Source organism: Peromyscus leucopus, chromosome 4 (genome assembly GCF_004664715.2).
Source record: "Peromyscus leucopus breed LL Stock chromosome 4, UCI_PerLeu_2.1, whole genome shotgun sequence".
Classification (NCBI taxonomy): domain Eukaryota; kingdom Metazoa; phylum Chordata; class Mammalia; order Rodentia; family Cricetidae; genus Peromyscus; species Peromyscus leucopus.
Genome location: NC_051066.1, coordinates 34,349,573 through 34,370,390, shown reverse-complemented (window position 1 = coordinate 34,370,390; position 20,818 = coordinate 34,349,573). Strand labels below are relative to the sequence as shown.

The 20,818-nt window shown below is 45.0% G+C and overlaps 1 protein-coding gene across 2 annotated transcripts in view; it reads right to left on the bottom strand.

Moving 5' to 3' along the window:
* The window catches only part of Gpd2 (glycerol-3-phosphate dehydrogenase 2), a 145,748-nt gene extending 128,777 nt beyond the window's left edge, over window positions 1-16,971 (bottom strand). Inside the window, exon 1 of one of the 2 annotated variants that reach the window (XM_028874053.2) lies at window positions 16,646-16,971. The gene's annotated coding sequence lies outside the window, so the exon portion shown is untranslated. Of the gene's footprint in view, window positions 1-16,051; window positions 16,607-16,645 lie in introns of those variants that run through there. The other variant, XM_028873990.2, reaches the window with a different exon arrangement.
* Window positions 16,972-20,818: the final 3,847 nt, after the last annotated feature.

Below are 20,818 nucleotides of genomic sequence, written 5' to 3'. Positions count from 1 at the left end.
GGAACAATCTGTAACCCCAAGTGTCAAAATGGGTCTTATTGGTTCACTCATTCAGAGCATGCCAACTTCAGGCCAGCAGTCCCACTAGCCAGTTACCCATCATCCTGTCCCTGTGCTGAGGAGTGACTCACTGCTGCCCTTGCATACATATCACGGTGACTCACAACATTCATATTGCTGGTGTCTGCTTTACATTATCTCAAGCCTTGGTAATACAGAAGAAATTATTAGCTCCTGTGGGACAAGGAAATCGACATATAAAGAGACCTTAAAAGGAACTGGACATTGAACCAAGTCTCCAGAAAGTTCTACACACTATGGGCGAAATCAAGTGGACAGTGGAGCAAGTCCCATCAATTCTACTTACACAACATCAGAAAACCACCCCATTTGCGCTCATTCGGCTATATAGCTAAAGAAGTTAATGATCACAACTCAGCCCAAAGCAACAGTGAACGAGGCTAACGAGATCGTTAGCTTTCCATCTTAACCACCGTGGTCACACAGACAACTAACATTTTCTGCACTCATCACTTTCAACAGATTCTCCTTCACCGGTAAGAGGGGGAAAAAAATAGTTGAAACAAAACAGAAGTCTAAGCAAAATCTGAAGAGTGTATGCACTTAGGAAAAAGCAACAATAAACTCAGCCATTCAGGACAACCTTGGCTACAAAGTGAATTCAAAGCTAGCCTGGAGTATGAAATACTGTATGAAGAACTATGAAAGTAAAGATAACTCAGAAGTGTATCTATAACATGACTTAGGACTCACAAAAGGAAGGCTATACGTCAAGTCAGTATGTACTGCATTTCCGTCTGCGTTAAACCTGTGAGTGACGAACTTGTGGATTCTACTTTGAAGGAAAACACAGTTTAGAAAAGGAGATTCTAAAACAAATAGAAAGCTAGGCATGGTGGTGCAGACCAGCCTGGTCTACACGATGAGTTCCAGGAGAGCCAGGGTTACAGAGTAAGACCCTGTCTCAAAACACTAATTAATCAACAGTAAAAGACTTAGAGGGATACGGATAAGGTGTGGCTAAAAGAGCGATTATCCCGGAGGGAGAAGAGGAGGCAGAGAAGAAGATCACCAGGGCAATTGTAGGGAAATATTTAACTCTACTGTTGAGGGTTCACTGAGTCCAAAGCGACTATGAGAAAAGATGCCATGGTGAACACAGTGCTTCCCGTGGGAACGAGTGCCACTGTGGTACAAAAGCAGAGGCTAGTCACCTTCCTGGATAGTGCCCACAGCACAGATCCGCCTTCCCTCTTGGAATTGTAGAACCAGTAAGAAGACCTAATACCAACCGGAAACTCATTCTCGGTCAAGAACAGATGTGAGAGGTAAACGTGCAAAGCAAATCCTCAACCCCCTCGGGGGTAGTGCTTACAGCTCTGATGTAAAAGACACGGGAGGGGGAACAAGTCAGTAAAGGGAAGGCCTGGTTCCCTTTCCTTCAAATGGGTAGAACTTTCTGAGCACAGGCACCCACTGTTACTCATGCTACATCCAGTGGCCACCATGACACCTGGCAACTGTCAGGCACTGAAGGATGTGTCATTTACCATGCGGGTGGTGGTATGATAAAGCTAGAGGTTGTAGCCTCTGGCAGCCATCTTAGCTCTAGTCAAGTTTGGCCAACCAACCTATGTACAAGAAGGACTTCTGGCTGGGAGGCATGCTGTCCTCAAACGTAAGCAAGATTAGAATGAGGTAAAAGTTCAGCATAGTCACCTAGGCAGGACTTGTGAGTAATAAAGCAATCATAACTGAGAAGGAGATGAGAAGAAATAAGCAGGGTGAGGTAGTTATTACATATCTCATAAGATTCATGAGCATTCAAAGGAAATCGGACTTCGCCCAGTAGACAAATTACGGCCAGTGAAGCATGTTCATTAGCTCCAGAGTGTGTTATGAAGGCTGTTCTAGTGAGATTGCACAATACAAATCCTCCCCACATTCCTAGGAGGATTTGCAAGGCTCAAGTCAAAAGGCATCCCCTTTGTGCTGGCTGCCCCCTTCTCTGAAGCATTGCTGAAGTTGAAATACAAGAGCACAGGCGGGCGTGGGGTCACTTACCCAGTACCACATGCTCCCGACCTCACTCTGTCCTCTGGACCCCAGAATCCACCCCTCGAAACTCTATCATGTTCTCTTCTCTCAACGATCCTTTTCCGGGATCAACTCTAAGATTATTAAGAAAGTGAGATTTAACCTGAATTTTGAAAGTGGACGCAACAATGCCCGCCTTTGGCAGCATCCAAATGAGGGTGTGTTACTTTACTCTCACACTGGGGTCTAATTTTTCAGCCAATAAAATAGGAATGACTGTACCAAACTGTCTGAGACAGTTTGGATGAGCCTCCTTCCTCGTCTTTCTGGTAATGAAGTGATTAATGAGTTAGTATCTCACTTCACAACAGGCTGGTGTGTTTCCATTGCATTTGAGTCATTAAAGACTTTTAGTAACAACCTTGCTCATTTCCCCAAAGTCTCCCAACCTGCAGGTAGATTAAGCTTTTCTCTTACTCTACTTCCAATGTTTTCTCTATTTGTCCCTTTTTCCTCTCTCCGCTTTGCGGTTGTTATTGATGTTGTTTTTGAGACAGCGTCTCTTGGAACCCTAGCTGGCCTCCTATGTCCTATGTAGCTCAGGCTAGCCTTGGGAATGGCAGGTGTGCACTATTGCAGTTGGCCCTTGATGCACTTACCTAGTACATGTCTATAATCTCAGTGCTGAAAGGCTGATGTAAGAGATTGTATATTCCAGGCCAGACTGGGTTACAGTGTCAAAAAGAACAAGGACCATAACAACAACAAAAAAACTGAAGCTCATAGTATTACACTTTACCTCCTTTATATTTAGAACTATGTGTATGCATAAATTCATGCGATAACAATTAACAAAAAAAAAAGAAGGAAAGAAAGACCATGAATTTTAAGGAGAGCAGGAGACGGTTTGGAAGGACGACAGGGAAGGAAGAAATGTAATTATATTACAGTCTCAAAAATAAAAAAAGACCATTGTGCCAATCAAACAAAACATGAAACTTGGTTGTTTTTTTTTTTAAGTTCTAGTGTTTTTCCGAAACAGACATACTGCACAATTAAAAAACAAAATAAAAAAATCTTTACCTCTTACTGTCCCTCCTTATGGACATCTGTCCATCTGCCCTCATCATTGATGGCATTAGCACCTAGCACCTATTTCTGGGTCTATTTCCCTGGAGGCTCCAACCCTCCAGCCCCTGACCTCTGATGACCTTTTCTCTGACTCCATCCCAGTCACTGGCTCTCGCTCTCATAATCTGTTTAAGTACCACGGTTCTTTGTACCAGCTCCTGAGCCTTCACCTTCAAAGCACCATGTGTGTGAACATCACCGTCTCCTTCTCAACTCATCTACTCGGTTTAGTGTTTTAATTTCAACACGGCAGTTTTATCTGCCTCCCCAAACCATTCACTGACTTTTTGTTCTACGTGCAGTCGGTTCTCATAATGCTTAGCTTAACATAGAAGTTTATCATTGTAATTTCTCCCATGTAAGCGCCCTTCTTCCTTTTTACCGAAACCCCTCCAACTGATTAATCTCATCAATCTGTCTTCTCAATATCTGTACCCAAATAACTAAACAACTTGGGAAAAAACACAACCACAACTGTTTTCAACTTAAACTCAAGTGGACCTCGAGTATCTAATAGGCAATGCCCATTGGCCAAACCCCTCCATCTCAAATCCCTGTTCATCTGACCAGACTCCAGGAACGCCACCTCAGGGGAAGGACAGGCTGTAAAGGGACAACACCATCCTCCCCCTACCCAAGCTCTGCCTCGTCATCCTTACCCATCCTCTCTATGGTCCTTCCTTACATTAGGAACCAAGCATCCTGTTTCTAATAAAGACCAAGCCCTCCAATTTATCTGGAGTCTCCTCTCTTTTTTTACTCTTCAGCAATTTTATTCCTACTACTGTTCAACACTCTCTCCAGCTATCCACTGATTTTAACGAGCCTCCTCTACAATATCTCCTTTCAAGAACTATTTGATTTCATTTTTCTTCATATTTCTTGAGTTTTCTGAAAGTACCGTCTATGCCTCCACAGCTCAACCCAGTAAGATTTTGTCTCAGCTTCTCCACTCATCAGTTAGTCAAAATCAAAAATGAAATATTTCACCACAGCAATCTCTACAATTGACACAAAACCATCTTTTAAAAAACACTGCGGGCCCTCGTCTTCAGAGAGATCCCATTCTCCTGGTTTCCCTCCTATCCACTGGCAAGTCTTCTTCTACATAACGACTGATCACTGGTCCCTTCTCTAGCTAAACACTCTCTATAGGAAACCCCATGCAATATCAAATATAACCGATGTGCAAAAAATTCCCAACTCGTCTGTTCGGCCCAAATGCCTTTTGGTCTCTCCAAATTCTATTTATCCATTTGCATGAAATGTCTAATAAACACCTCAGACTTAATGCAACCAAACAGAATGTATTCCACCAAACCTGTTTCTCTCCAAATTCTCATCTTCTCAGTAATTGGCCTAGATGCTCAAGTGAAAAAATGAACCCTTTATTTTGATTCTTTTTTTTTTTACATCTACTATCAAATTTAGTCACCAATCTATTTCGAAAACATCTCCTAAGTCTGTCCATTTCTTTCCGTCTTTAACACAATGCTTGTCCACATGATAATTTCTCAGTTGAACAACTAAAATAGAATTTTAACTGAAGTCCTCTTTTTGGTGTCTTCCTCTACTTCCCAAAAGCCTGTCTGCTTTGAACAGCCAGAGCAGACTCTGATAGCATTCAGTCTCAATGGAAATCACTAACACTCACAATTGGTTGCTGGCAAGTAGATATTCTATTTTGTAAAGGTCCATGACCCTCCAAAACAGTCCAACCTTAACCAACAGTAGCTAACTGCTTGGTGGGTAAGAAGTACTCTTATGTCAAAGAAAATTAAGCTTTTAAATAATTTTAATTCAGTCTTTCCTCTAAGAAGGGATTAAGAAACAAAAAGACTTCTGTCCTTTTGTTGATATTGTTGTGAAACAAGGCTTCTTCCTGTATCCCAGCCTGGCCTGGAGTTCACGATGTAGCCCAAACTGGCCTCACACTCAGAGCTGTCATCTTGCCTAGGCTCCCAGATTCTGAGATTACCAGCATGAACCATCATGCCCATGTAAGAGACACTATTCTACACTGCACCATTTTAATGGTCTGCATCTAATTCACTCTAGGGTGAAACTGAAGCATTGTAACTTGGATTAAAGCCTGACAGGATCTGGCCTTGACAACTTTATAAAGTTTCTCTTGAACGCTATGAAAAATTTCATACAGATATCCTAAAGATACTCACATCCTAATCTAGTTATAGATGGTTGTGGGCCACCATGTGGGTGCTGTGAACTTAACTCAGGTTGTCTGCAAGAGCAATCAGAGCTCTTAACCCCTGAGATAGCTCTCCAGCCACAATTCTACGAGAGGGGCATGTTGTTGGCACACACTTTGGATTTTTTACTTGTTTGTTTATTTTGCTGTTTGTTTGAGGCAGGATCTCATTGTATAGTTCTGGCTGGCCTAGAACTTGCTTTTTAGCCAGAATGCTGGGATTAAAGGTGTGAGGCCACATCTGGCTACACCTAGAATTTTGATACCACCTGTCCCCTCTGCCTGGAAGGCCTTGATACTCATCTTTGCACAGATAGCCCTTTCTGGTCTTTCAGGACTCAAGGAAAATGTCAGCTTTCGAGACATGCTCTCCCGAGTCATACAAACCTGCAATAATCGTCTAACACTTGCCACCTCAAATGTCCATTCTTCATTTAATAACAATCGTGTCTTTTTCCTCCGCTATCATTTAAATTCTACAGGAGTAGAAAGTGATCTGCAGACCACTACAGTCCTAATTCGTGGGGAAATGGCCAGCACACATTAGGCTGATACATTTAATGAACAGATCACCTAGGTAGTAAGGGAAAGACCATGCTGCTCCTCAGTGAGCAGAGAAACGTCCAGAGAAGGAAGGATGGTCTTGCTATGACTGCAGGACACACATCAGTGAGAGAGTAGCCAGTGATGTCAGTTCACAGTCCCCCAGAGGCGTGGCTGAAGATGCTAAGATGAAAATCACTCAAATCCAGAATAGGGATAAATGAGGTAATACGAGCGACAGAAGAGAAAAGCCAGTGAACCGTGAATAAGTCCAGGAAAGAACCTGCAGACAGCCATCAGGAGGACTCCACAGGCAAGCAAGCCGACACAGCAACCTGGGGAATTCAGTTTCATCCGGGAGAGACTGAGCAGAAAACAGAAACTTCACAAATCAATCAATCAATCAATCAAAAACTCGCTGGCTTGCCAGTCACGACCCCAATAAACCCAATGGAAATAGATTCATCTGCGACTGGACCCGGGTCTCCAAAAATTATAGAGTGGGAGGCAAGAAAGGAAGCAAAGCCATGAAACTACACCTTCACAAAGCCCAACTAAAAGGCAGGAAGTGACCAGGTAATGAGGAATGTTGAGTTTGGTCTTGTTTGTGTTGAGAAGCTGGAGCCTTCTCATAAATATTTATGATGCAAATGAGCTGTCCTGTGTGGTTGTACGTGTCCATAACCCCTGGCCTTCTGAGGCTAAAGCAGAATGCTTTGTGTTCAAGCTGCTCTCAGCTACTCAGCAAATCCCTGTCTTACAGAAGAAAATAATAAAAATAATTTTTTGTTGTTTTTTTAGAGACAAGGTCTCACTATGTCCTAAACTCATTATGTAGACCAGGCTGGGCTCAAACTCACAGACATCTGCCTGCCTCTGCCTCCCAAGTGCTAGATTAAAATTGTGCACCACTATTCCCAAATTAGTTATAAAAATTAAATGTGAGCAGGGAGAATTTTCACAAAGTAACTGAAGGGAGCACATGTTTTTAATCCAAGAATTCAAGAGGAAGAGGCAAGTAGATCTCTGAGCTCAAGGCCAGCCTGGTCTACCTAGGAAGGACCATGCCACGGTAAAAATAATAAGGATAATACAAATAGGAAAAGTATGAACTTGGGTGACTCAAAGTTGGAAGTTGACCGAGTGCCTGGGTTCAGGTGCAAGAAGAGATGGAGAGGAAAATATTGACAGTTGACATGTTATCTCTGTCTTCCTGGTATAAGATGAAGGGTCCTATGAAAAAGCATCATTTAAAGACCTATATTCCTATCTTCCTGGGCACCTAGCTAGAAGACATTAGCAATCTTTTTTTTTTTTTTTTTTTTTTTTTTTTTTTTCTGGCTTTTCAAAACAGGGTTTCTCTGTATAGCCCTAGCTGTCCTGTAACTCACTTTGTAGACCAGGCTAGTCTCAAACTCATAGAGATCCACCTGCTTCTGTCTCCCGAGTGCTGGGATTAAAGGTGTGCACCACCACCGCCCTGCTGGCAATCTTCATGAAGGCAAATAAGACTCTGTAGTAGATTTCCAACCAAGCCAATATGAGTGGAGCTGACAGAGTCACTTCAAGACTATACATTGGGAAGGTGCAAATGTTTCTTCCCTTTCCCTTTCCACTAGCTGGATGAGGTTGAAAACCAAGTTAGAAGGAAGGACCCATGGTGTCTGGAACAAGGGAAGAAAGCCATATGCAAACCAATGAGAAAGAAATGAAGGTGTACTTGAGCCGAGGTCTATTTTCAGATCTCTCTGTTACAGCAGTCTAGTCTGGTCTAACCACTAACAATCGTCTGTTGCAAAAGAAACGCATGAGTGGGTTGAAAGGCTCAAAGAGGGTAGGTACTGCGAGTTTGGGGAAACTGGAGGAAGGAATGAATGTGGAGGTAAGAGAATGGTAAATTCAAAGCCAGCATGATTCATAGATGGAGACCTTGTCTTCAGAAAACAAACAAGGAAGTGGCTGGCTCTAGGTTAAAGCAGGGAAGCAAATATGAATGTGCTGGTGACTTACATGATTACATTCCCTGTCCCAAAGGCAACCCAGATGTAAGAGTACAGAACAGATGGATACCAAGGTGCGTGCTGTTCACACACCCCATCAAATCCAAGAAGTTCGTGACTGCGTCATGGGTTCCTGAAGTCAAATCCAAAGAAAGCTACTGAGTCACCAGGTGACATGTTAGCAAATGTAAGTGCTAAAGGGCGAAGTTTAATGGAGGGAGGAGCAGAATTCAAAGGAGCAAAACTCAGCCAACACCTTACTAAAAAAATAAAATAATAATAAAATAAAATAGGATATATACACGCCTGTAATCTCAGCACTCGGGAGGCTGAGACAGGAGAGCCAAGAGTTCAGGTCTAGCTTGGGCCACACAATGATAAAAGCCAGCCTGAACTACATTTCTATCTCAGAAAGACAAAGGAGGGGGGCAAGGGAAGAAATGGGAGTAGGATTATCTCTTCATAACTTCCTTCACACAGATTTCCAGAGGTCTCTGCCGGACCACAAAGAAGCTGTGTGGCTTTGAATGAGTAACTGAATTTCTCTGCTCTCCATCGATCATCAATGCAACAGGATTCCCGGCTGATAGGTGAAACAATAGAGTGCTCCGCACAGTGCCTGGAAAACTGTGCATGCCCAACAAGAACGTCTAATGGGGGCCGAGGGTTGAGCAAGCGTCTCGTGGTGGTAGGTTGCCTGGCCTGGCCTGGAACTCACTGTGATCCTCGTATCTCAGCCTCCCAAATGCTGTATTACTTTTATTAATCATAAAAGTTATAGTTGGGCGAAATCTTAAAATTCTTGATTCTGGCAGCATGTGTAGTATACAACTTATGTATCTCAGATACTTAATGGTGAGCAGGAATGGAGGTTAATATTAATAATCATACTAAAAGAAAAAAGTGACAAGCAGAAATATGTTTAAGATGGGCACTATGGGGACTGGAGAGATGGCTCAGAGCACTGACTGCTCTTCCAGAGGACTTGGGTTCAATTCCCAGCATCCACATGACAGCTCACAACTATAATTCCAGTTCCAGGGGATCCAGCCCCTCTCACACAGACATACACGCAGGCAAAACACCAGTGCCCATAAAATAAAAATTTAAAAAAAAAAAAAAAAAAAAAAAAGATGAGCCCTATTAGTATAAGCCTAGAGGAAGCTGTAGGGCATACAACTTCATCTGGAAGAAAAAATCACATCCAGAAAGGCTACAGAAAGAATCTCTTAAGTACATAGAATAAGGAAAAGTCAGGCTAGGGGCCAGAGGTAAACAGAGCCATGGCAAGACTGGCTTCCTCGTAGACAGGACAAGAATACTAGAAACAAGTACTAGAAGACAAGAAAATATAAAGTTCCTGGCAGTTTATATTTTCTGTGGGCTTCAAATCCCTGAAGTCTACGCTACCTCGCTGAACAGAGGGAGAAACTGCAAGGTGCAAAGACCAGCCAAAATCACAAGTCAGTGATGTCAGGGATGCTCAGAAGTAAAAGCTTCCCCTCGGTCACCTGTGACCTCGCCTACATAAATGGCCCCCCAGTTTTTGTTCCTGTAGAATCCAGAAAACATGAGGCTGGAAGGAAGGGTGCAGCAGTCAAGAGAACTTGCTCTTGCGGAGACCCCAAGTTGGGTTTCCCAGCACCCATGCGGGATGGCTATAACTCCAGCTCCAGAGGATCCAATGCCCTTTTCTAGCACCCAGGGACACCCAAACAAACAGGGCATACACTCACACACATGAATAAAAACAAAAATAACATACTTTTTAAATAAAAGGACCAGAAGACTTTATTTGGTAATGGTGACAAGAATTTATCAGTCATCTCATTAAAATTTGCCAGGTTCTTTGGTGGCTTTTAGTTTATATTGTTATTTGATATGGCTTTTTGTCTGCTTTGTTTGTTTGTTTGTTTGGCTGGTTGGTTGGTTGGTTTTGATTTTTTGTTTTGTTTTGAGACAGGGTCTCTCCATAGCCCTGTCTGTCCTGGAACTCACTATATGTCACTATGTAGACTAGGCTAGCCTATAACACAGAGAGATCCCACCTCCCTTTACCTCAAGTGCTGGCACTAAAGGCATGAGCTATCATGACCTTGTTTTTATTTTTTTAAACAGGCTATCACTAAGTAGCTCAGGCTGGCCTTGAACTATGCAAATCTCCCACCCCACCCCCCCTTTCCCAGCTTCCCAAGTGCTGGAATTATACATGTACACAACCAACTCGGCTAGGATTTTTTCCTAAGGAACTTGATTAGGTGGGGAAGGGGGGAAAGGAGAACTCAATAGAAGTAAAGGAGCCTCGAGCCTTGGTAGCCCTGGCAAAGACAGGTATCATGGGACCTTCTGGTTTATAGAATGTTCCAGTAATTTTCTTGAGGAATTGCTTTCGAATATCGGTTTGACCGATACCATTGCTTCTTCCCAGATATCCTTAAAACTGCCGAATGTGTAGGGAGAAAAGAAAGGCAGAAAGGTAAAGCTTAGAATATTGGGCTAATTGTCTGAACTATAGCTAGTATGTGTCTAGCATGTGCCATCTGCTGCCCAGTCACACCCAGCTCAAACCAACTGCTTATTTCTTAAATAGGTAAAGAACAGGTAAACTATGAGAGAGGATTGTGTGTCCAACAGTATTTGGTAGGTGTCATGACAGCACTTGGCTAGGACATGTGAAGTCTCTAAAACTGTAAGATCCAGCCCCACCCCTGCTCTTCCATGTAAAGAAACGATGCAGATTTTCGATAATGTGTACTACATAGGATTATCAACGACTTACATCAAAAGAGCAGTTGATGCCAGAAAGGTGACTCAGCAGGTAGAAGTACTTGCCCCAACTCTCAGGTGCACACCCCCACACAGTAAATAAACAAACAAATGTGGAAAAACAAGAGTGACTGAAGCATCCGGGGTGTGCTTAGCATACACATGGCCTGGGATCTGAACCCCAAAACACACACACACACACACACACACACACACACACACACACACACACACACACAAATAAACATTTTAAATTAATTAATTTTAAGTTAAAGAAATAAAACAATACTTCTCACTAGGGGAAGGAAGGAAGGAAGCTTCATGAAATTGAAAGCTAGAGAAGAGGACTTTGAAAGCTGAAGCAGGCCAGTAGTGGTGGCGCACACCTTTAATCCCAGCACTCAGGAGGCAGAGGCCGGCAGATCTCTAAATTCAAGGCCAGCCTGGTCTACAGAGCAAGTTCCGGGACAATCAGGGCTACAAAGAGAAACCCTGTGTCGAAAAGCCAAAAAACAAAAAGCTAAAGAAAAAAAGCGCACTGGCAAGAGGCAGCTGTGGAAATAAGGTGGGTTTAAAGAATTCTAGTTCCTCACACTTAGACAGAACCCAACGAGAGTGGCCGATCCAGGAGCAAAACTGGACGCTTCCTGAACTACAAGACACCTACTTAGACTTGATCCCACAGAACAGAACAGGAGAACCCTAGGAAGGGTGGAGCACAGAGGTGCAAGATCAAAAGCCCTTTAGTACAATGAACATAACATCCTTTATTTATTCAGTTTAAATCAAAGGGAAAGGACCGTTGAGAACCCAGTACTCCAAACTATTGTTTTTGTCACTTTGAAATATTTAGAAGCTTATTGGGTTGTATTGACTCATAAAATCTCCCTCCCCACCCCCCTCCAGACAGAGTTTCTTTGTGTAGTTTTGGAGCCTGTCCTGTAACTCACTCTGTAGACCAGGCTGGCCTTGGCCTCGAACTCACAGAGATCCTCCTGCCTCCACCACATGAGTGCAGGAATTAAAGGTGTGCACCACCACCGCCCGGCTAATAGCATAAAATCTCAACCAAATGTTCCCGAAGCTCTTTCCATGGAACATAACTTTCCCTCCTCATATGTATATAAGCAGCTACCATTTCCACTTGGCCCTAGTACACCAGCAAGTACAAGGGATTAATTTCAGTTGTAATGCACAGGTCTCTCCACTGCCACCAAGCCTTAAGCAGAGGCAACCTTGTCCAACAGCACCCGCTTCCATACATCTCATTTTCAGAATCGGGCTTCTCTGTTACAGTCTTGAGGTCTCCTTTCTCTGCCAACTAAAAGCAGTCATAAAATTACAGACGTGGTCAGTCAAAGATAAGGGTCCCAAAAGACATCACTCTCTGAAGGATAGAAAGCTTGAAAAGTCTAAAGTCATCGATTGAAAAGCACCCACATCATTACAGTATCTCACTGTTCAGCAATGAGTTAGCATTCAAGTTTGCCTAAATAACTAAAAAATGCTCCAAGTGATGTAAAATTATTACTACAGATGGACAAGAACCCTGCCCTGTACTCACAGTACTTCTGACACCAAGTGTGTAGGTTTTTTACATGAATATCTCTTCCAGTTCCCCAAGAAGACCAACTAACGAGATCTAAAATGTAACTCAAACTCTGATTAACTAGCTGCATAGCACAACCCTCATAGGTTAAGGGTTCATTTCCACAAACTGCACCACCACCACCACCACCACCCCCAATGCAAGAAAAGCACTTCAGACAGTGGCCACACAATTGGTTTCCCAGGGTACCAACACTTCTGCCAACTAGTCTACCAATCTAGGATCCCCAACCCTTCTCAGGTTTAGTAACAGGTTATAATAACTCAGATGCAGGGAAACACTTTACACTATAAAGATAGTGTAAAGAACAAAAATGAGCCAAGCATGGTGTTGAACTCAGCAGAGGCAGGCAGATCTCTGTAAATTCCAGACCAGCTCGATCTACATAGCAAGTTCCAGGCCAGCCGAGGCTACAATTGTGAGAATCCTCTTAATAATTTAAAAAAAAAAAATTAGAGAGAGAGGGAGAGGAGAGAAGGGAACAAGGAATAAAGAAGTGCATGGTGCAGCATGGGAACAGGACCAAAGTGCTGTGGATATCGCTCTGTATAAATAAAATGCTGATTGGCCAGTAGCCAGGCAGGAAGTATAGGCAGGACAAGCAGAGAAGAGAATTCTGGGAAGTGGAAGGCTGAGGCAGAGATATGCTGTCAGCTGCCACCATGAGAAGATGTAAGATACCGGTAAGCCACAAGTCATGGCAACTTATAGATTAATAGAAATGCATTGATTTAAGATATAAGAACAGTTAGCAAGAAGCCTGCCATGGCCATACAGTTTATAAGAAATATAAGTTTCTGTGTGTTTACTTGGTTGGGTCTGAGCAGCTACGGGACTGGTGGATGAGAGAAATTTGTCCTGACCATGGGCCAGGCAGGACCAGGAAAACTCTAGCTACACCAAGGAGTTTCCCTCTCTCTCAGCTCTCGCAGGTCTTCCCACACTTCAAATATTCGGAAACTTGGGTTATCCAAACCCAGTAATTTAGTGACCTATGAGGGTTCCATTATGTAGGCAGGACAATAGAATTCATGATTTTCTCCAGCCTCTTTCTCCTCCCCAGGAGGCAATGTGGGGCGGAAGTGTGAACTCTGGTCTCAGCAGGAAGCCTCCGGCACCCAGCTCCCATCCCTGAAGCTATCTATAGACTCATTAGTAATCTCATGAATGTACAAAAGTGTACTCAGTCCAGACTTCTGGACCAATCCTACCTCCTAGAATTGTGATCTTTTTTGTCTTTAGGCAGTTTTAAGTCTGTTACCAATGGTACTCTCCTCAACATCAACTCGTCTCCAAAGAGTTGAGCCATCTACAGTCATCTGTAGGGTCAGGAATAACTTCTGAGAAATTTCTCACTAGGTGTTCTAGCATTCTGAGAAACATCACAGAGTTTACATAAACTTAAATGGCTTCCACCTCACTAGGCTAGATTTTTGTGGGACCATAGGTATATAGGTAGCCGATTAAAATGATGTCAGGTAGCACCTGAATACATGTTTTATCCCATTAAACAAACTCCATACACTTACCAAAAATGGCTAACAGTAACTTTGCTTTATCTACTGTTTATTGATGCATAACTACACACACAACTACATAAAACTTCCTTTAAGAAGCCAAATGTAACGTCTATGTTATTTCTGGTGCTTTCTGAAGTATTGTTTCTACACTCGGGGTAGCCTTTGGAGTCCATGCATTAAGCAGATAGAATCATCAAGTTTCAGGAAACATCCACATGTCCCAAAACTAAAACAAAGAAATTAGATAATGGTCTGGACACTGTTTCTTCTGCTAATAACCACAGCTGCCACTAGCCCTCCTCCTGATGCCCCAACTAAGGGGGAAAGCCCTGGATAATGCATGCTTAACATATAAGAATTAGCCGGGTGGTGATGGCGGCGGCGGCGGCGGCGGCGGCGGCGGCGGCGGCGGCGGCGGCGGCGGCGCACGCCTTTAATCCCAGCACTCGGGAGGCAGAGGCAAGCGGATCTCTGTGAGTTCGAGGCCAGCCTGGTCTCCAAAGCGAGTTCCAGGAAAGGGGCAAAGCTACACAGAGAAACCTTGTCCCAAATAAACAAAACACAACAAAAACTAAACAACCCGCCCAGCTGCATTCTTCTCCCAAAATTTACTTTTTCAATACAAAAAGAAAATAGGAGGAAGGACACTAACATTTTAGAACTGATTGCTTCTGGGGCCTATTCTTAGTTCTTGTAGATTTGCTATGTATTATTACGCATATTTTGCCTGTGAGACTTAGTGACTTTGAATATGTTCCCTAAGGCCAAAGCCTTCTGTTTCTTAGATTCAGATACATTGTTCCAGTTTAGTCTCTGTTTGAGAAAGCATTTGTGGGAGCTCATTAGAAGTCAGTCACCATTCTAGGGGCTAGAGATCTAAAAGTGTGTAAGACATACCATATCCAAGTCAAAACTTACATCCTGGAGCTGGACAGGGCATACATAACCACACAAGATAATATAAGAATTATATCAGTTTGCCAATGTGATTTCCCGACAGTGGTCATCAAGTCTTTTTGATTGCCTATAAATGTTATTAGTTACAAGAACTAAGCAGGAAGACACAACATCCACTGGGAACTAACTGCCAATTCTGTCCCGCTCATTAACAGAAAACCATGCAAGGGAAGGCTGCCTAGAATGACTTAGAAAATGTCCATGTGATCTCTCAGAATGCAGTTCTGACAATGTTGTCTCTCATCTCAAATCCTGTCTCTTATCCATTGTTCACTGGGGGTAAAGGGTTAAACGGCTAAAAATAAAGGAAGTGTGGTCATTTGACTAATGTCCCTATGAGAAACATGGGGAGGTTTCAACACACTCATCGTTAAGGCCCCAGAGACAGCACAGGCTACCCATTGGGCAATGGCATCCAGGCCTCATATGCTAATCAATAACTACTGAGAAGTCGCTGGTCCCAGAGTGGCCATCGCCAGTACTTTCCACCTTCAAAGAAGAAACTCCAAGACTCTACAAACTTTGGGATATATGCAAAATACAAAGTCTTGTTTTAAGCAAAGAGGACATTACTTTACCAACTTCCTTCTCTCACCTATTTGTACAAGTTGACTAATGTAGCTGCTGGCTGTTTCTGTAGCAACCTCCTGGGGTTGTGTCACCTGGAGGACCCTGTCACTGAGATTTTTGTGAGAACTTGTGTTGGTTGAGGAAGGCGGGCTGTTTCAGGAGTACATGCACCTTCGCTCGAGGTGAAGGGGTGGTCTAGGGACCACCATCAGCTAAGACCCTAACTGCCACGGCACTCAGCAAACTTTCTTTAGCTAGAAACAGTTGCTTTGTGGAGAGTGGTGGCTGTTGCCGGTGTACACTTGGCATTTCCTCCTAGGCCAGTCACACCCTGGCAAGTGAGTTTCTCAAGAAGCGTCTCCGACCCTCACCACTGAAGGAAACAGCAATCTTCCTCGCCACGCTAGCCACAGTCACAAGTTCAAAGTTTGCATAAAGTTTCATTGATGTGCAGACGCCCTTCCTCTTGCTAGGTAAAGTGCGTTACCGGTGTCTAGCCCTGAATGAGAACTGTGCTGCTCCGCCGTTGGTGGGAAGCAATTCTCAATCTTCCCCCAGTTTCCCGCCACCGCCACCACCACCTCCACCTCCGCCACACCTCAGCCCCACAGAGTCAGGGAGGTCAGAGAGGGGGGACCACTTCCCCTAGAAGCCCGGGCGGAGGAGCAGGTCGCCAGGACTCACACACCTGAGATCAGTCCTCACGCGCGAGGGGACGACGGGCAGGGGCGCCAGGATCCTCCAGCCAGGGCGGAGTCGGCCTCGCTGAGACCCAAAGTGGCCCTGGGCTCGCGGCGATCGCGCCGGGATGTCACCGGGTCAGGCGGGGCCACGGTAATCCGACCCCGCCCGCCGACGCCCCTCCCGGCTACTTCCTCCTCCCCCTCGTGCGCCTCCGCCTCCCCGGGGGATGACCCGGCGGCACCGCCACCGCGTGCGCCGCGACACCGCGGCCCCGGCTCCTCGGCCCGGCGGGGAAACGCGGAAGTGCAGCGGGCTGTGCGGGCCGCGGGCGGGGAAGGGCGGCTGCAGACCCGGGCTCTGGGCCTCGCGGGGACGTGAGCTGGCCCTGCCCCGGGTGATCGAGCCTGCCCTGCGCCCCGGAGGAGAGGGACTCCATGCCCCGCCACTCCTCGCCAGCTGGAGGGAAGACGAGAGGGCTGAGCTAGGCCCGGGAAGCCGGCGGGGTGTCGGGTTCCTGTCCCTCCCCACGCCGGCCACCCCCCGCCATCTGCCCGGGAGGAGGACGTTCGCCCGCCTGCTGCCCGCCGGGTTGCCTTACCTGATCACGCGTCGCGCGTCCCCAGATCCGGCGTCCTCTCCTCCCCCCCCCCCTCCGCACCTCCCAGTCGCCAGGCTACCCTGGGCCTAGAAAGGCGTCTAGGAGTCGGGGGACCCTGGGGACAGGGCCTGCAACTCTCGGCCGGTTCTTCGGGCGGGCGCTCCAGGCCTCTTGACCCTAGGACTGAATGTTAATGCGGTGACCCGCGGAGAAGACCCAGCCCAGTCAGCAGGGGTGGGATGCTGAGCACTGACCCAGCGGGGCCCAGCCTCGTACAGGTGGGGGGAGGCGGAGAGCCCTGGCTGCCGAGCCACAGGCTTCCCACTTGGCACCCCCTCCCAACCCGACCCTGCCCACTGAGCATGCCCAGCTCACTTGTTGCCACTACAGGGGTTAGGCAAACCCAAGGGTACCCAAAGACGACTTGGGTTGGGTTCCAAAAGACACCACTTTGTCCTGAGACACAACAGTGTTTCCACCTACCGTGGTCCTGGAAAATATGCAGGGACTGACCCGAAGAAAAGCTCCTCAGATAAAGCAGCCAAATTAGTTTGAAGGAAATTGTAGCAGTGTTTAGTAATCAATTACTAATATTATATATACATATATATAAGTATAATATATATATTTGGTTTTTCGAGACAGATTTCCAGGCTGTCCTGGAACTCACACTAGCCCAGGCTGGCCTCGAACTCACAGAAATCCACCTGTCTCTGCCTCCCAAGGGCCGGGATTAATGCCATGGGCAACGACCAACCGGCCTTTATTTAGTATTCTTAACTACTGCAGAATTCGCCGAGCGGTGGTGGTGCATGCCTTTAATCCCACCAAAGCTACACAGAGAAACCCTGTCTTGAAAAAAAGAAAGAAAGAAAAAAAGAAAAAAAACATTGCAGAATTCCTACAGTTAACTCAAATGTGTGGGATCACAGACGCAGTAACTTCCGGGGCCCCCACCACAGTATGTAAGGACAAACAACTGGTTCTTCACCTGGACATGTTAAAATATAAGGGCTACAAACTATCAATGCCAAGCTTCCATCCCTCTCTACCACTGAATGAGTTTGGAGTTGGAGCCTGAAATTCCATTTAAAAATATGCCTTTCACAGTACAGCTCTATTGCCTCAAAACAGCATCATCTGAGAACTTGACAGAAAGGCAAAATTGTCTGCCCTGGAGACTACCTGAGGCTGAGCTCCAGCCCTGACACACCCTTCCAGAGATCCAGAGTCACCCTAAGGTTTCAGAGCCAGTGTTCAATAGCTCAGTTCTCGATCATTCTAGTTTGAGAATCCTTGTAGTAAACCAATGGCTTAGAGGACGGGAAGGTTGTTTTTCAGATCCCGAGACACTCAATGTGTTTCTTGGCAGAGCTAGGTTGAAATCAGGCTTCTTCCATGCTGACTTTTCTCCCCACTAATTCACCTAGAAAGGTTCAGTTCCTGGAAATGGAAACTATTCCATCATTCACTTTTGTGCTCTTGTTGTGCCCCCAAAAGACCACCACAGAGACCGAATCCCTCATGTAAAAGCAAAGAGCCTTTATTCAAGCTCCGGGGCTTGGACCCTCTGTCTATCCGAGGAAGTGGTGAGAGCAGAGAGCCCTGAGTTCAGGTGGGGGCAGAGTTTTTAATCATAGCAGAGGTTGGAGTGAGGAGATTTCTAGGGTTCAGGACCCTGATTGGCTGACAATTGTCTAGGGGTATCTGTAAAACAAAAAATAAGTGTGTGCTAGACTCAAGGACATCTGGCCACCTTATCTAATGGTTGGAATGTTTGGGATGTCAGGTGCTTCCTCACCCCTGAGTAGATCCCTGGGTGGTATCAGCTTAAGGCTTTTCCTGGTTCTGGGTGTTGCCTGCCAGTAAGCCTGTCACAGAAGCTGTGTCTAGGCCCCTAAGCCTGTCATGGCTGCTGTATGGTCAAGCTATTTTGGGGCCCCTTCACACGCTGATGTCTATAATAGATATTTAATTGTTTGTTGAATGTAAATAAATGCTTGGGTGAACAGTTTGTTCCAGGCCATACTATGTCCTCAAGGCCTCGCCTTCTTGTTAACTAACTAACTACTCCACCCACCCCATTCCGAGCCTGTAAGAAACCCTTGAGCACTCCTCAGGCCCTGGGCCTAACTCACATGAGAGGGGAGTAGAGAAAAATCAGAAGCACTGGGTGGCATTGCTCTTGACAAATATAGCCCCCCCCCCAAAAAAAAAAAAAAAAAAAAAAAAAGATAAAGATCAGGATAGTAAGCATCCAGTGGGATTCCAAGAGCCCAAGGGGAAAAAAAAGATGTGTGTGGGCAAGAGCAGGGTAAACAGCCAGGAAGTGATCCTGAACAGCCCACATTGTATTGAGTTCTCTTTGTCAAAACGTTCACGCATCGCGCATCCCCAGATCCGGCGTTTCATCCGGCATTTCAGCCTTCTTCATATGCATCTCTCATCATCCCAGCCAGTGCTTTGAATAAGAGGGATACAATTCAAGAGGGAAATGTTCTACAGCAGCTACTTTCATGATTAAAATCATTGCTTGCTTCTAACGGTTCAGGCCCCAACTAACTTAGAGCATGTTAAAAAACAAACAAAACTGTCCACACAGCTTTGATCCCAGCACTCTGCAGGTAGAGACAGAGGAAGGCTATGAGTTCAAGATCAGCATGGTCTACTACACAGCAAGTTCCTGGACCAGAGCTACAGTGAGACATCTGAAACAAAAAAAAAAAGCGGGGGGGGGGGGGGGGGGGGTCAGTCATTTTTTTTTAAGCAAAGACCAGATAATCTCAAAATGTACAGGTTTAAGATAACTACTTTAAAATCTCACAGAAACTTGTAAAATCAAAGAGTATTCTTTACTTATTACATCAGTGTTTGTTTGTTTGCTTATTTGCTTGTTTGTTTTTGAGACTGGGTCTCTTTACAGTTCTGGCTGTCCTGGAACTCATTATGTACTTCATCCAGGCTGACCTCCAACTCACAGAGATCTGACTGCCTCTGCCTCTAAGTGCGAGATTAAAGGTGTGTGCCACCACACCCGGCTCCATCTATACTTTCTAAGAGGACTAAAAGCATGTAATGCTTTAAACCCGTTTTAAGGGTACTGGATTTGGCATTTGTTTGGCCTTCCTGTATCTGCCCAGGTGTCTTGCTTTTACTATGATTAAAAATTCCACTGAATGAATGGCTTGGGGATTGGAATGTCTAATAGAAGCACAATTTCCCAAATGCCTAAGCAAGTTCTTCAAGTTCTTTTTTTTTTTTTTTTTGGTTTTTTGAGACAGAGTTTCTCTGTGTAGCTTTGCACCTTTCCTGGATCTCGCTCTGTAGACCAGGCTAGCCTCGAACTCACAGAGATCGGCCTGGCTCTGCCTCCCAAGTGCTGGGATTAAAGGCGTGCGCCACCACCGCCCCCGGCTAGCAAGATCTTATCATAGCTGGGCGGTGGTGGCGCTTGCCTTTAATCCCAGCACTCAGGAGGCAGAGGCAGGCGGATATCTGTGAGATCGAGGCCAGCCTGGGCTACCAAGTGAGTCCCAGGAAAGGCACAAAGCTACACAGAGAAACCGGGTCTAGAAAAATCAAAAAAAAAAAAAAAAAGATCTTATCATAATGAAAATAACTGCACAGGGAATGAGAGGATACCTATTAGTTTAGGAATTGCTCTTTGGAATTATTTTTTACAAAAAAAAACTTACAAACAATATTTTTATTTTAATTTTTTTTTAATTAAACAGAGGTTTGAGAGATGGCTCAGGGGCTGGAGAGATGGCTCAGCCATTAAAGGCTAGGCTCACAACCAAAAAAAATATAATAGAGATGGCTCAGTGTTTTTTTTTTTACTGTTTTTCCAGAGGACCATGGCACAGTTCCCATCACCCATATGGTGGCTCACAACCCTCTATAGCACCAGCTTGAAGGAATTCAACATTCTGACCTCTGAGGACATCTACATTCATGTGTACATACCCACATGCAGACACAATTTGACATAACCAGAAGTAATAATATAATAATAAAACACTTCTCTACATCAGACACTTGCTACTTTTTGGTCATGGAATTCAAACAAAAAAAGCGAGTTTAAGGATGGGGGACAAAGTAGGGGTGGGGGAAGAAGACTGATCATTGCCAAATTTAAAAACATAAAGTAGTTATTGCGGCAGAGGCCATCGT